Source organism: Eptesicus fuscus, chromosome 21, assembly GCF_027574615.1.
Source record: "Eptesicus fuscus isolate TK198812 chromosome 21, DD_ASM_mEF_20220401, whole genome shotgun sequence".
Classification (NCBI taxonomy): Eukaryota; Metazoa; Chordata; class Mammalia; order Chiroptera; family Vespertilionidae; genus Eptesicus; species Eptesicus fuscus.
The window spans coordinates 2,282,731-2,296,556 of NC_072493.1; positions in this window are offsets into that span (position 1 = coordinate 2,282,731).

Genomic DNA, 13,826 nt, shown 5'->3' on the forward strand with positions numbered 1-13,826 from the left:
CCATGTTCTCAGCTGAACCTGCTCTGGATGACGATGAGGAGGAGCGGTTTCTGAACACGTAGTCTTCAGTCCAGAGGATGAAAGTCCTTGTCCTTCGGAGACCAATCTAGGACCCTGCAGTCCCCTTGCTTACATGATTCCCCTGGGACCGGGGTGCATCCTGGGATTATAGCATCCTTTCCGATGATTCACCCAAAAGCAAGTTGTTGCATTTGCTGCCCGGTGGTTTCGGCTCCTGTGTACCAGGGTGACAAGAAAATCACAGTAGAGAACCTCATTGGACCGCATCCCATTAAAGCCCAACTAGACTTCATTGCAAGAAGAAAGGGAACCTGAGCACCCAGGAGAGAGAGGGTGGGGTCCCTCTACCGGATCCTCTTCCAGCAAATTGGTTTCCAGTCATGTGGGTGCATGGGGAAGAACACTTAGGGGTGATTACGGAGGGAGGAAGGTGGTGAGGGGTGCCCGCCCCGACAGTGAAGAATGGGGCCAAATGGGAGCGAATGGACAAATTAATGATTAAGGGAGATTTTTTTCCTTCCCGGAGTCCTGTCCGGCCTGGCCTCCCAGATTTGAGCAATCTTTCACTGTCAAGAGAGGCTGGGAGATTGATTCAATTAAGATTAGCAGAGTCGGGAAAATGGCATGGGTTAGCTGTGATTAGCGGTGTCTTCTCTCTCATCTCTTGGTGGCGGTGGCCCGGACACGGGGGAGTGCAGCCCTGTCGGGGGCGCGGGGACGGCGAGGCGGGCTTCCGAAGCGGGGCGCGGGGACCCGGCGCTGGCGTGGGGAAGCGGCAAGCGCCTGGCATTCTCTCCTGAGGTCTCTCTCACGCATCCTCCTTGGCGGCGACTTCCTCCTAATTAGCTCCTTCCTCGGAAGGAAGAAGCAGGACGGAGGTGGGGGCAACTCTGAGATGTGGGGGTCACCGCAGGCGACACCTCCTTGAAGCAAATGAGTGTCATCGGGGGTCTCATTAATTCCGCGGCGATGCCCAGGCGCCCTCTCTGATCCTTCAGAAGGGCGGGCGGAGAGCTCCCCAGAAGATGCAAGCGGGTCTGAAACTAAGAGGGGCGCCCTCCCCCTCCGCCCCCCACCCCCTGCACTGGCTGGCAAAGAGCCCCACAGGCTCGAGGGCCCTGGGTGGAGAGACAGACGGCCGGGGACACAGCTCTGTCTCCCGTCCCACTGCCACACCAAGACGCCCATGTGCCCGGGGTCTTGGCACATGGGAGCCGCTGGCGAAGGCCTAAAATAGATGCGCCGGGCAGTGTACCCCCGCCTCTCCATCCCTATGCATTAGTTTAATGAAAGGGGTATTTCCACGGGGCCTGGTGGCACCGGTTCACATGACAACATTATACAGCCTGTGGCACCGCGGTGCTCCCGTGTCAGCTCAGAGAGGGCGCTGGTGCGACAGCCCTGGGGACAGAGGTGCCTCCAGATGGGGGTGGGCCTGGGAGAGAGGGGCGAGGAGAGGAGGGCCGGCCTGGTGAGTACTGGGGACTCGGAGGCTCCAGGCATGATGTTCCATGCATTTTCAAGGCCTCTCCCAACCCCCCTGGCCCCAGTTGATTTTCAAGGGGCGTGCAGGCCCTTCAGGGTCGAGCTTCTGCCCTCCAGCTTCTGCACATGCTTCTCCTAGTGCCCACAACAGCCCTTCCCAGCCCTTCCCCGGGGCAGCCCTCCCGGCCCCTCCATGAGGGAATCCGTTGCACCTGTCGGAAGGGTTGTCATTCTGACGTCGTTGAATGCCTCTAGGGACGAACTCAGCTCCTGTGTGGCCTCCCTTCTGTTGGCAAGTCCATCTCATGATGACGGAGCTGAAATCCCCTCCCCATAACCTCTCCTCACGGGGCCTCCTTCTCCTCCTTGTCCCCCATCAACCTTCCAGACGTCCAGGGTTCCTTCGCTCCACAGGGGCTGAGACAACGCTACCCTCACTCGCTGCCGCATGCCCCGTGCCTGCAGTGCGGAAATCCGTGTGAAATACACCGAGTGGCCAGATGATGATGATCTCTGAACGCATAATAATCTGGCCACTCAGTGTATATCCTATATAATAAAAGGCTAATATGCACATTGTCTCCTCGACCAGGAGTTGGACCAGCAGGCAGGCTGGCCAACCGCCCATGTCCCCTCCCCCTGGCCAGGCTGGCCGGACCCCACCCATGCACGAATTCATGCACCGGGCCTCTAATACACACACACACACACACACACACACACACACACACACACACACACACTGAGTGGCCAGATTATTATGCGTTCAGAGATCATAATAATCTGGCCACTCCGTGTACATGGAGGACTATTTGAAATGCAACGCCAGAGCTCGAGGAGGCAGTAGGGAGTGTCAAGTTCAACATCCACATTTTACAAATGAGCAAGCCAGGGCTCGGCCAAGGAAGGGAAGGGCCCTCGGTCACAGGGCAAGGGAGTCGATCTGAAAGGGCTTCCAGGAGCCGGGGCCCCCTGGCAAACTCCAATCTGCTTCCAGATGACCCGGGGAGGGAGTCGCTGGTCCCTTCCCCAAAGGCATCGCCGGGCTCCTGCAGACGGAAGCCCACGCCATGCCTGTACCTGTGGCCGCGTATTCCAGGGACGAGGAGGCAAGATGGATGAGGTCTTAAGTGGTGTCATATTCTGGGCACTCGTCACGAGGACTGGAGGGCAGGAAATCCTGCTGTCTCCCCGGCGGAGACAAATGTGCCTGGAAAATTCCCGGGGGAATCTCCATCCACACGGGCCCATCGGGTTTCCGACGAACGAGAGGCCAGGGCCCAGGCGGGTTCCTGGACCTTCCAGAAGTTTCCCGAGACAAGGGAGTGTGTGGGATGAGCCTTTCGGATGGAGGGCAGGAGAAGCGGCCGCTGGTGGTCGGGGCTGGGGCTCTCGCCCGCCGGAGAATGGCTGCATCCCCACAGGTCCTCCGTGGGCCCGAGTGGGGCTTGCCTACGTTCACATCCTTAGAGCTGCCCCTTCCATTCCCGAGAGCTGTGTACATACATACGTGTGTGTTACTTTTCATCCAACAACACTGTTCACTCCTACAAAGACGTGCCCCTCTGGGCTGTTACTGTGTCCTGGTCCCAGCGGACTCTCTTCCGAGCACGGAGGGGCAGCGTCCTGGGAAGGTGACCTGGGAAGATGCGTGTGTCCTGGTGTCCCTGGGGAGAAACTTCTTAATCCAGGCCTGCTCACTTCCCCCTCCCCGATCGGCTGGAACCCCCTCTCCTCCTCTGAGGCCGGCTCCCAGAGTCCTCTGGCTCCATTCAAAATCCCCTTTTCAGAGCTCTGGCAGTTTTATGGCCTTTAATGACCCCCATTGTACCCTGATTGCCAATCAGGGCCCACGTAATGACCGCGCCGCGTCACTTAGCCCCGATTCCGGTGACAATGGCCAGAGGGCCGGCTCGCTGTTTTGACATGAGCGGGGTCGCAGGGAAAGTTTTCGGGCGGGTGATTTAAAGAGGCCGGACCAGCCAGCACCCTCCACATCTCCGTTGCTGGGACTTCGACAAAGGAATGAACTCTGAACTTTCCCTTTGACGGATGGAGGTCATTAAAACCGGGGTGGGGGCCCCTTCAAAGGCAGGTGTGGGCCAGGCTGTCCCTCAAAGCGCCTAATAAAGAGAGCGCGGGCGATTGTCTGGGGTTCAGAGAACCGGGAACTTCTGAGAGATGCACTCAAGTGGTTCAAAGGGATCAATGAGCTGCCCCGGCCGACTGACAGGGGCCAGCAGTGCCGTGGGCTCCTCTCCCACCCACTGAATGGGCGGCTGCCCCAATTGTTCCCACACAGGGGCCACCACAATAAATGCTTGGGGTCCTCTCACGGGTACCCAGGGCTCCGGGGTCTGACACCAGAAAAAAAAAAAAATTCCGAGAAAGGGAACCTCACCAGCTCCCACTTTAGATTCCATCCCTTTTAATAGAGTGCCGAGAGATCTCCAAGCAGCTTAAAATATTAAAGGTTTCTTGTAAACATCTGGAAGATAACGTCTAATTACGAGATAGTGCTCGGGGTTATTAATATGTAATCAGCGCTAATCCCACCCAGCACAAACCAACAGCAAACAACGGCGCGGCCCTGAGCAGCAGCGCCCGGCAGAACCAGGAGAGCCCCCAGCGGAGCTTCCAGACCACACGCCCCCCTCCCTCAGCCCCCCCAAACCCCAGCTCCCATTCCCACCGCCGCACAACCAGCTGGGACCACATGGCGTCCCGGGAGGGGCCAACGCAGCCAGGCTGACCTCCTGGCTATCGGCGGGACACGTCGGCGAAATAAATGGCCTGCAAATGACTGGAGTCGGCAAAGTTCAACCACGAAGGGAAAGGAGGCCTCGGGGAGTGTCACCTCCGCTTCTGTGTGTGTGTGTGTGTGTGTGTGTGTGTGTGTGTGTGTGTGTGTGTTGAAAGGTGCTTTGCTTGTCCCCAAAGGGTCAGGGATGCTGATCCCCGAGGTCTGAGCCCCAGAAGGCGGTGGATTTGGGGGAGCTGGAAGCCAGGTCCTGGGGGAGTGGCGCGCTGGAGGCATCCACAGGGTCCCTCGCCCAGCACATGACACGTGCCCGCGGGGTACGGAGCTCGGCGCCCCACTCCCGCCAGGGCGGGCGATGGCTAGGAAGGGTACCGCCATCGCATGAGAAGGCCGCACAGGGCCAACCGCCAGGCCCGGAGGAAGCAGCTGTGGAGACAGATTCCAGACGGTCCCCCTAAAAGGCACCCACCAGGCCGAGCCCTTCCTGCGCGTGTTCCGCGGACGGATCATTGCGGCTCCTCCCGCAGCCGGTGGTGTCAGCCCGACGGGAGGGCCGTGATGACTCCAGCCCCTGTCTGGCGGATGGAAGTCGGCGTTAGCCACGGCGTCTCCCCTTCTCCAGTGACCTGGACGCAGAGGGCAGTGAGCCCCTCCGAGCCACAGAGAGAAAAGACTGAGGAGCCAGGAGCTGTAAGGAGGACTCGGCTGCCTCCAGGCCCCGGGAGAAGCTCCGACGCATGCTGCGGGAGCCCTGTGCAGTAACAGACCTCCTTCCAGCGCCCACCAGCAGCGTCCCAGGGGCTGGGTTATGTGGGGACAAGAAGATGGAAATGGAGCCGATAATGACCCGAATAATAAATATTTTGAGAGGTGCCACAAAGGGACACGTGAGGTGCTCTAAGGACCTATGACAGAGAGATCACCCAGCCTGCCGGGTTGGAAAAGGCCGGCGGGGTGGGGGGGTGGGTGGGGAGGGAAGGGTGCAGCCTGGGCTGGGATGCTGGGAGGACGCCCCTGTGAGCAGAGGGGGTTCAGGCAGAGGGAGCAGCACGTGCCAAGACCCCGAGGCACGCGGAGGAGGTGGCTGGGACTTGCACAAGGAGGACAAAGTGACTAGAGTGGCAGGGAACTCCCGTCCCGGCTGCTTCAGTGTCTCCTCACAGTTCAGACATCGGGGTCCGGACAAAGGCGGGCACCAGGGCAGAGAATGGACGGGCAGCTACTACGGGCAGGTGGGCTTCAGACTTCACTTCAGAGCCAAGCTGAAGGAGGGAGGAGGGAGAGAGGCAGAGAGGAGGAGGAGGAGGGAGAGCAGGAGGAGAGAAGCAAACTGAGTTGTTGACCAGGCTCAGTCCTGACAGAGGTCGGGGCAGAAATGCCTGGAACTATCTGGAAGGTGGAGATCTCTCCAATTCCTGGGCCTGCTAAAGCCGCCCAGAGGCAGACCCACACCAACAGCTTCTGGTTGGAGCTCCCCCGCCTCACCTCGCAGCCTGGGCAGGAAAGCAGCGTCACCGTCCAACATGGAGGCACGTTCCTCGTTTCAGAAACGTCTATCTTGACCGCTACCGATGGCTAACGTTTCCTCGCGTTTACTGCGGGTCAGGCCAGTGCCACAAGCCTTAACCTCATTTACACCTCGTGAAACAGCAGGTGCGTGCTATCATTCAACCCACTTCACAGATGGGGAAACTGAGGCTCAGAGAAGCTACTTGCCCAAAGTCACGCGGCTTATAAAAGGGGTCCGGGATTTCTCCGCAGGGGGTTCTGATTCTGGAATCCTCTCCTTCGAGTGCAGCCCGGGTCAACCTCCCCCTTTCCCTAGGAGTCAGGACATCAGAGCCCCGACTCCTTCCACAGCACTGAGCCCCGCGGCTCGCTGGGTCAAGATGCGGGACCCTGGTTTAGACAGAGACCCGGCGAGCGGGGCCCAGGTCCGAGCCCCCGGGCGGCGGCCCCCGGGCTCCCAGGGCCCAGGCAGGAAGGGCCGCCGCATCCCCTGCCTTTCTCCCCGGAAGCACCTCGGGTAAAACATGCGGGCGTGTGTGACGGCGGGAGCGGGCCCCTTGTTTATCTTCCTTACACACGGCGGCCCGGGCGGCGCTCGTTTGTTATCTGGGTGTGAAATGGAGGCTGACAACAATTAATACCTCCTCCCGGGCCGCTCCGCTCTGCCGGGAAGCTGTGTGCTTCCGAGCAGGCCGCGAGGAGGTGGCGGCCGGCCGTCACTCAGGATCCGATCCGAGGGGGTGGGGAGAGTGACAGCGGCAGCTGACGGCCCCTCCCGGGCCCGAGACGCCCGTGATAAAGCGCCCTGCTTTGTGGGGTAATCAACTCGCTCTCCATGCATTACCTCCTAACGAGCGCCGTGTTTAAACAAGTGTATAGAACACAGCTGTCCGGCCTCGGGACGCGGGCTGTGTGACCAATCTCAGCATCTGAAAGTTAAATGAATGGTAAAGGGTTTAATTGTGAGTAAACAACACCGCATTAAGGAGCAGTAAACACAGCAGCAGGGACCCGCCGGCCGCGCTAGCATCGCAGATGCGGCCGCCTCCCTCCGACCGTTAATAGCGCCCCCCGCCCGGACTCGCCGACAGTGCCTGGAAGCCCATTTGTCACCTAAATGGTCCATCCCCTTCTCCAACATCACTGTGGCCCGCGGTCCGCTGGGGCCTGCAGGGTCTGTGTGCTTGGGAAGGTGGGCAGAGAAGTCCCGCATGGCTCCTGGCAGCTTCCAGGCCGCAGCGCAGAGCGGGGCGGGAGCGGGGCAGACACCCCTTCTATCCAGCCAACGGCGTCCGCCTCAGACTCCCGGCTTCCATCGCCGCGATTCCAAACCTGGTTTTAAAACACCCTGGGGTGTCTCCCGTGAACAAAGAGTGCCTCGAAAGCAAATTAAGTTCCCTTTAATTAAAGATCAGAACGTACGCCGCCGAACATTCCGTCACGGTCGGGGAAGGAGGAGGCTGTCACATAAAATAAATAAGTCCGCGCCGCTCAAAACGTGACGCGGTGCCCGGCAGGGCTGTGCGCGGCCTGGTGTGCGCATCGCATCGCGGTCCACGGCGCCACCTTGGAAATGGAGCTGGGCCGCCGTGTGCGCCGCGGAGTGGACGGGTCCCCCCAGGGGGCACCGGAGAGTCAACCCTTGGCCTCGAGAAGGACCGGGCCCAGGTCCTTGCTGCCTCCCCTCCCATCACGGCCAGGGCACCGGCGTCTCGGGGATCCAGGCCCTGGGCGGAGAGTCTGGGAGGGTCACCCCAGCACGGGCTGTCTGCGCCTTTAACTGTCCGCACCTGGGAAGGCCTGCGCAGGTCACTCACCAGGACAGTGGTCGGCAAACCGCGGCTCGCGAGCCACATGCGGCTCTTTGGCCCCTTGAGTTTTTAGCAAAGGCCAGCTTAGGAGTACTCTAATTAAGTTAATAACAATGTACCTACCTATATAGTTTAAGTTTAAAAAATTCGGCTCTCAAAGGAAATTTCAATTGTTGTCTTTTTGATATGTGGCTCTGTTGACTAAGGAGTTTGCCGACCACGGCTCCAGGAGGACGCGCCTCCTGTCTGCCTGCACCCCTGCAACCTGGGCGGACCAGTGTGCCACGAAGCCCCCCCTTCCTGGTGGACACTGGGCTGGGCCGGCTGGGGCCAAAGCCTCCGCTCGGAACCGAGGAGCCCTCGGCCTAGTCTCGGAGCTGGTTTCTCAAGCACCTGGCAGAAAGGGGTGTGAAAAATGGCCAAGGTCACGTGTCAAAGGCACCAGGCTTCCATCTCTCTCCCTTTAAACACAGAAGCGTGTGGTTTCAAAGACAAAATAGACTCCTGGTTGCACACCCAGACTGCAGAGTCCGAGTCAGGTCCTGGCTCTGCCAGGATCACCTCTTTGAGCCTTGCTTTACCCACCTGTGAAATGGGGGTAATCACCGGGTAGCTGAGAGCTCAGAGCCCCATAGTACACGTCAAGGGCTCGCATCCGCGTGTGGCACGGAGCAAGTGCTCAATAACGTTAGAGCTATCCTGAGAGGTGTGAGGCGGGGGCCCCTTGCAACAGCACCTGCCCAGGCGCACAGGTAGAACAGCTCGAGGGGAGTGGGCGGCACTGTGTGGCTCACGAGGCACCAGGCTGCTGAACGAGCCAGTGTGTGTGTGTGTGTGTGTGTGTGTGTGTGTGTGTGTGTGTGTGGAGTTCTCCGCACTGCTCGGCCCAGGCCTCTCGGCAGCCAAGGAAACACGGAGGCCCCAGACCCCCGGCGCCCGCTATCCCGCTATGCCACGTGACTGTGGGTGTGCAGCCATCCCCGCCTGGCCCGGCAGGCCTTCCCACTGCTCAGAACTCCGTGCTTGGTCCACAGGAGCACGTAAGTACATTCCTGGCCCGGGAAACCGGCTTTCCGTCCCTAGCGGCCCGCTCTTCTCCGTCAAGGGCAGAGCTGCATTCTCAGGGAGGCGCTCCCAGGCAGGTCATAGCGCATTCTGAACACAGGTGAGCTCGCATTTATCTCCTGACACCTCTCTTGCCAGTGATTTTCTTCTTTTTTTACATATATATTTTATTGATTTTTTACAGAGAGGAAGGGAGAGGGACAGAGAGCTAGAAACATCGATGAGAGAGAAACATCGATCAGCTGCCTCCTGCACACCCCCTACTGGGGATGTGCCCACAACCAAGCTACCCCTGATCAGAATCAAACCTGGGACCCTTCAGTCCGCAGGCCGACGCTCTATCCACTGAGCCAACCTGGCTAGGGCCTGGCCTTCTTCTTCTTTTTAAGTCCTTACTGGTTTTCCATATTAGAGCTGTGCCTCTTAGAGACTCCGGAATTCCTAAATACTAGTGGCAACAAATTCGCTGGAAGAGGGTGCGAGGGGACCTGCCCGAGTGGCTTTGGAGCCACACAGGGCTGGGGGGGGCGGGCGGGGGAGGGGGGGTTACAGCTGAAGCCTGTTCCTCCCTCGTCCCCTCCCTCTCCGGGTCGCCCTTTGGGTACCAATCTACAGGGCTCTGGTTTCTCCAACAGAGGCACAAGAAGTCACGACCTCACCTCGGACAGACGCGGGCCAGCGGCGCTTCATCGCCACTAAGACGCAGCTGTCGCCGTGGTGTTTTGTTGGTTTGCTTTGAAATGGTTCCTGGTCCGACAGGAATAATTGTTCCGTCTCTGACAACCCAGTCCAGGCCTCGCAGAGATGGAGAATAAGCAGGCTGGGGTGTCCTCCGGCGTTTCCAGGGAGAGCCGGCCAGAGCTCAGCGCCCACCCAGCCCGGCACCCTCGCTCCTCCTGCCGCTCTGCGAGTCACGCGCGGAAGGTGGGCTCCGCCTGAGCTGGGGTTCGCAGTAGTAACTTACAGGCGTGCCACCCGGACACAGGTGGCACGCCTGTAAGCGTGGTGCCTGCACGGCCCGCTGAGCCAGGACAGCAGCTCCGGCCGCCAGCCCCTTTCCCGATGGGCAAACAAGGAGAACGCTGTTCTCACGGAGGGTAGGTGGAGTGGCAGGAGCCAAAGCGAGGGCCTCCACGAGGGCTCCACGCTTTCCAATGGCCCCCGAGGAGAGTTCCTGCCCTGTCTCACCCACAGCTCTCCCTCTCAAGCAGCAGCCACCCAGGAACACAGGGCACTTCCGATTCTCTTGTACCTCCAGCACCCAGTAGGAGGCGCTGTACCGGCCGACTCATTTAGAAAGCCCCTTCGCTTGCCACTTTGGAAAGCAGGAGGCTGATGAGAAGACAGAGGTCAAGAGAAAGAGAGAGGTCAAGAGGTCAAGAGGCAGGGAGAGAGAGGCAGACAGTGAACCAGAAACAACGCTCACCTCCATGGCTTCACTGTATCCCTGAAGCCAGCGACCCAAGACCCCGAGTGAGGCTCAGACAGAAAGAAGACGTCCCCCATCTGAGACGCTCCCAAGACCACATTTCTTTCTTTAAAAAATATAATATATATACATATATATGTGTGTGTGTGTGTGTGTGTGTGTGTGTGTGTGTGTGTGTGTGTATGTTATTGATTTCAGAGAGGAAGGGAGAGGGAGAGAGAGATAGAAACATCAGTGATGACAATCATTGATCAGCTGGGGATTGAGCCACAACCTGGGCCTGTGCCCTGACCAGGATTAGAGCCATGACCTCCTAGTTCATAGGTCAACGCTCAACCACTGAGCCCCGCCAGCCAGGCCCAAGAAGACATTCTTAACCCACACTGGGGTCACAGACACATTCGGGAATCTGACGGGAGCTATAACCCTCTCCCCTGAAAGTACATGTAAACCCAGTTTTGCGCACAGTCCAGGGGGCTTATGGGCCATCCACGGACCTTCCGTGAGTGACCCTGGGCCGGGAGGTGAGAGGGGGCTCATCCGCGGGGCGCCGTCTCCATGCCGACTCAGCACCGGTCTCCAGGATTGACAAGGGTGTGCCTGCCCGCCGCCCACACCTGCCCATCTACAACCAGGCCCCAGGGTCCTTGAAGCCAGGCTGTTGGGACTCCCGGGGGAGGCCCTGTGAGGGCCAGCGGAGAGGGAGAGGGGATGAGGGTGCCGCGTGCCAGCTCCTCCCTCCACAGCGGCCTGGCCTGGCAGGGACCTCCTAGGAGGAAGAACATCTTCCCTGTTTGGCAAGGGTGTTAAGGAGAGCAATTAGAGGGTCCCAGTGGGACCTCACACATTCGATCCTTCCAGACCATGGGGGGCCCTGCCTCCCTGCCCCCCGGGGCTGGCAGGGAGCTGGAGCTGGGGCGGCAACAAAAGGTGTTAATGGCCTGATGAGGGGCCCATGCTGATAGATGACCCATTAGGGCGCTGGCTCTTGTGCGGATGGCAAATAGGTTTGATCAATGAGATTTTAATGCAAAGCGGGGCCTGGGGGAGAGGAGCAGCCACCGGCAGAGGGAAGACCCTTTGTTACTAATGTGTCTGAAAAAAGCACTTAATTGAGGTCATAATAATATTAGCAGCTCTCATCATCCATAATTCAGCCTTATTTATTACGGCCGATAGCGGCCCTGTCCAGTGGGGAACGCAGGGGGCTTTTGTTAGATCAGACAGCATGGGGCTAGTCCTTCCCCACTCCCCCGTCCTCTCTCTCTCTCTCTCTCTCTCTCTCTCTCTCTCTCTCACCAGCTGCAGTGGCTGGCTGGGCCACAGAACATCAAGGTCTCTAAGTCACAACATGCTGTCTAGCTATACGCTCTCTGTGGAGAAATGGGGAAAGAAGAGAGAAGCTTACCATGCAGTCCGACTGAACCCTCTCCCATCCTTCCCCACTCGAGAAATAATGTTTTTAAAGGAAATGGTGAACGGAGTTTAGCAACCTGCCGGGGGACAGAAACACTGGTTTCGCACCCTGAAAAATGATGCCCATCCTGCCATTTCACGCCCCCCCCCCCCCCCGCCCGTCACCTGTGGTTTGTTATCTTGGAGAGCAGAGGAGAGGAAGCGCCCAGGAGCGCGCGCTAAACGCATGTATAATTGTGCGATTAGAGATGCGGGCGCCGGTGTGAGGATTTAAAATGTATTCGTCTCATAAAACCGCCTCATTAGTCTCCGTGTCTTAAAGGACACACTTGTCCATAATGAGGCGCTCGCAGGAAGCGGCGCGGGGGTGAGAGGGGAAGGAGGCGGCGGGCGCGGCTGCCATCTCATTTCGCAGGAAGGGGAAGGAAAACACTTAATAAAGATAATTGGGCTGGCCGGCCGGCTCCCATCTGGAATCTCCACGCAGACAGACCCCGGGGCAGACGATCGGTCATTAACGGGGAAAATAACCCATTTGGAAGGGATCCGTTTGTTTTATAAATGACGCCCCACTTGAGCACAGCTTAACCGCAATCATCATAAAAGTTCCTCCGACACCCTGCAGCCAGGGGACGTGCTGAACTATCGATCCACTTTCTGCGGGTAATGGCCGGACAGGGTTTCCGCTCAGCCTGCAGTTTGGTGTGTGTGTGTGTGTGTGTGTGTGTGTGTGTGTGCGCGCGCGCGCGCATATGTGCACATGCATATGTGTGCTTGCATGTGTGTGTGTGTGTGTGTGTGTGTGTGTGAGTGTGTGTGTGTGTGAAGTCTAAATAGACTCTAAACTGCCCTTCGGTGACCAGGGGCTAGTAGCGGCCTTGGCTAGGAACTTCAGAGCCGTGTGGTCAGGGGAGGCCCAGGCTGGGGATGGAATGGGGAGGGCGAGGTCAGCTCTAAGCCCAGTGGCCTCTGCAGGTCAGTGGGGCCGACCTGGCCTTCCAGGCAGCCCAGGGACGAGGACTCAGAAAAATTAATTCTCCCAGCCCCAGCCCCAGCCCTAGGCCAAGCCCCAGGCCCAGGCCCAGCCCCAGCCCCAGCCCTAGGCCCAGCCCCAGCCCCAGCCCTAGGCCAAGCCCCAGGCCCAGGCCCAGCCTCAGCCCCAGCCCCAGCCCTGGCCCAGTCTCAGCCCCAGCCCCGGCCCAGCCCCAGGCCCAGCTTCAGCCCCAGGCCCAGGCCCAGCCCAGCCACTGTGCACCCCCAACACACACGCACATGCACACGCACATGCACATACATGCATACACACGTGTACACTCACACAGCAGCATCGGAACAGTCATGTGTCAGGCGGGACTGGAACTGGATAGACGGAGGCAGGGAGGAGAGGTCCGCCTGGTCCCGGCCCTCCTGGGGCAGACGAGGGGCGCGATCACTAGAACTGGAAAGAAGGCTTCCGTGGCAATGCTTCTCCCACCCACCTCTGTCCAGGAGGCTGCCCAGGGGCTGGGGGCCTTCGGAGGCAGGGACACGGAGCAGGGCAGGGAGCACATACGCGCCTGTCTCCTAAGGAGCCGAGGAAACTGGGCTCGGCAGGGGCCCAGGCCACAGCCGGGGGCCTCCACCAGGTGGCTCCCCACCCAGGGGACAGTTGGGGCGCTCCCAACTGGGGGCGAGGCGCTGTGGACATCTCGTGCGTGGAGGCCAGGGAGGACCCTAGCATCCTAGAGTGAGCAGGACAGCCCCGCCCTCCGGCCCCATCCCCCCACAACAAAGCTGTGTCCACCCCACACGTCCACAGGGCCACGGCCCAGAGCCCCGTCTGCTCCCATCACACTCCCTGAGGGAAACCCCGACTCTTCAGTCCCCTCTGCGCCCCAGAACACTGGCCCTGCCCTCACTCCCTCCCTCTCCTCCTCTTTCATTTCCCTGGTTCGTATGTTCCAGAAAAGAGCAGCTTCCTTAGAGCTTCCAGGATCCATGTCCTACTCTTCATGTCCTTGAGGTGTGGGACAGGAGAGAGGGTGAGGGTTTCTGGGGCCGGGGGGGGGGGGGGGAGGGGGGCGGGACCTGCGTGGCCTCCTTCTCGGACCTGGGTGTCCTCCGTGGCCCCACAAGGTCGCCCACCGTGTTGGCACCGTGGGTGACATGGATATGATGACCGTGCTGCCTCTAGGCTGTGCGGAGGAATGAGAGCATGTTGAGCCCAGCACCAGGCATATACTAAGCGCTCAAAAGGAATTGAGGGGAGAGAGAGGGAGGGCGAGAGGTGGGGAGGAGAGAGAGATAAAGACGGGTTTGGAGATAGAGATATTGAAGGGGGAGGAAGGTG